Below are 1,336 nucleotides of genomic sequence, written 5' to 3'. Positions count from 1 at the left end.
ACCAAAGACGAAGGAAGACGAAAATATATGTTCATGATATATGTACTCTAGTGTTCAATTCGGTTGAAATCTCTTGCCACCAACACTTTACATTCTCCAAAAAATATATTGAAAAATTCATAGCCAATGAAGAAAGAAGACGAAAATATATGTTCATGCTATATTAACCTTAGTGTTCCAAAATTAGGAAGAAACTCCTTCGTTTGAGGTTAAAAGAATAAAAAAAAAGGAAAAACAAAGAAGAAATATTTTACCTCAGTCATGTGCCTTTTTTCATATTTATTTATTATTATTGTCTCTCCCACAACTTGATCTATTTATTTTATTAGAAAAAATAATCTACAATGCGTGTATTCGTCATTGTTCACTCATTATGTGAACACTAATTATTAACCTCTATCTTGAATGAAAATACAAAAGAAATTAATTATAGAAACAAAAGAAGAAAAAAATAAAAATTTCCGTGCACTATATATAGAAGTTTTCTGTGTGACGCAAAGTTCATAGATAATTGCACATTTTTTGTTCTCTTCTTTTCTTCTTTAATAGAAAGGCAATACCTAAATTTCAATGCTAAGAACTTTGGCGAAACAAATCAATGGATTGGGGATGAATAATGTATGAAAATTTTAAATGATCTCAAATTGTCACAGAAAAGAGATCACCAAAAACTTATTAGGAGTGAATAGTTGTGATTTATGACCGAAGAAACATGAACGTAGAAATTGTTGTGACTATTCATATGAAATTAGTATTTTTTAATAAATAAAATATGTAGGTTAATTAAAAGGCTATTAATTTTCTAAAATGATATAAATAATATTGAAGTATTTGTGTGATGAAAATCGTAAGAGGAAAATATAATTGTGAATTGATGAATGATTTGTTACAATTTGTTCACCAACTCTTTCTTATGTGGTACCTCCAATTTCATAGAATTTTGAACTTAATCAACTGTTGCAAAGAACACTTGGATATTTTAAGAAGAAGAAGAGTAGAAAATCTTTAAAAAAAACGTAGTTTGAAAGTGAGAGGAAACCCCTCTATTTATAGCTAACAAATAGTACTATGAATAGGTACTTATTGTGCATTATCAGATGAGTCACAACCCTTCAAAAAAGTCACTGCTCATCGGAAAAGTCATAACCCTTTGAAATAGTCACAACTCATCAAATAAGGCACAACTCTTTTGTAAAGTCACAACCCTTTGAAAAAGTCACAATCCTTTGAAAAAGTAACAACTCATCGAAAAAGTCACAATTTTTTAGTGTAAAAAAGTTATCTACTTTTAATAAAATATAATTAAATTAAATAAATAAAATAAATTGAGTATTTT

This window comes from Solanum tuberosum, unplaced genomic scaffold (genome assembly GCF_000226075.1).
Source record: "Solanum tuberosum cultivar DM 1-3 516 R44 unplaced genomic scaffold, SolTub_3.0 scf00425, whole genome shotgun sequence".
In the NCBI taxonomy this organism is placed as follows: Eukaryota; Viridiplantae; Streptophyta; class Magnoliopsida; order Solanales; family Solanaceae; genus Solanum; species Solanum tuberosum.
The sequence above is the reverse complement of the archived record's forward strand: the minus strand, read 5'-3'. Positions refer to the sequence as shown.